Here is a 762-nt window from a genome sequence, read left to right as displayed (position 1 = left end):
AAATCAACAACTGTAGATTTTTCGGTGTATTACTGTAAATGCCAAAACAATAATAGAAAAAAATATTTGAGAAAAATGCTGTCAAAAGCCCGGTAAATGTCACAATTTGACCGTGAAATCGATTGCTACTTTTACATCGAACACTTTGATGGATAACTTGCTTTGAAATCATTATTATTAGTATTTATTTCTATTTAAAAATGATTCGAATGTTTGATCATATATTTTTGCATAATTAGACAATATTTGCGATTAAATGTTGTACATATATTTTTTTCCCTCCCAAAATAGAAATAAAGAACACATTTAGAAAGAAAAGTTACAGTACTTTATTGATACATATTTTTCCAGGCGGGGCAGCACGGTGATACAGGGGTTAGTGCATCTGCCTCACAATACCAAGGTCCTGAATAGTTCTGAGTTCAATCCCGGGCTCGGGATCTTTCTCTGTGGAGTTTGCATGTTCTCCCCGTGACTGCGTGGGTTCTACTCCGGCTTCCTCCCACCTCCAAAGACATGCACCTGGGGATAGGCCCCTCCCACCTCCAAAGACATGCACCTGGGGATAGGCTCCTCCCACCTCCAAAGACATGCACCTGAGAATAGGCTCCTCCCACCTCCAAAGACATGCACCAGAGAATAGGCTCCTCCCACCTCCAAAGACATGCACCTGGGGATAGGCCCCTCCCACATCCAATCACATGCACCTGGGGATGGATAGGCTCCTCCCACCTCCCAAAGACATGCACCTGGGGATAGGTC

Source organism: Nerophis ophidion, linkage group LG23 (genome assembly GCF_033978795.1).
Source record: "Nerophis ophidion isolate RoL-2023_Sa linkage group LG23, RoL_Noph_v1.0, whole genome shotgun sequence".
Classification (NCBI taxonomy): Eukaryota; Metazoa; Chordata; class Actinopteri; order Syngnathiformes; family Syngnathidae; genus Nerophis; species Nerophis ophidion.
This window is presented reverse-complemented; position numbering follows the sequence as displayed.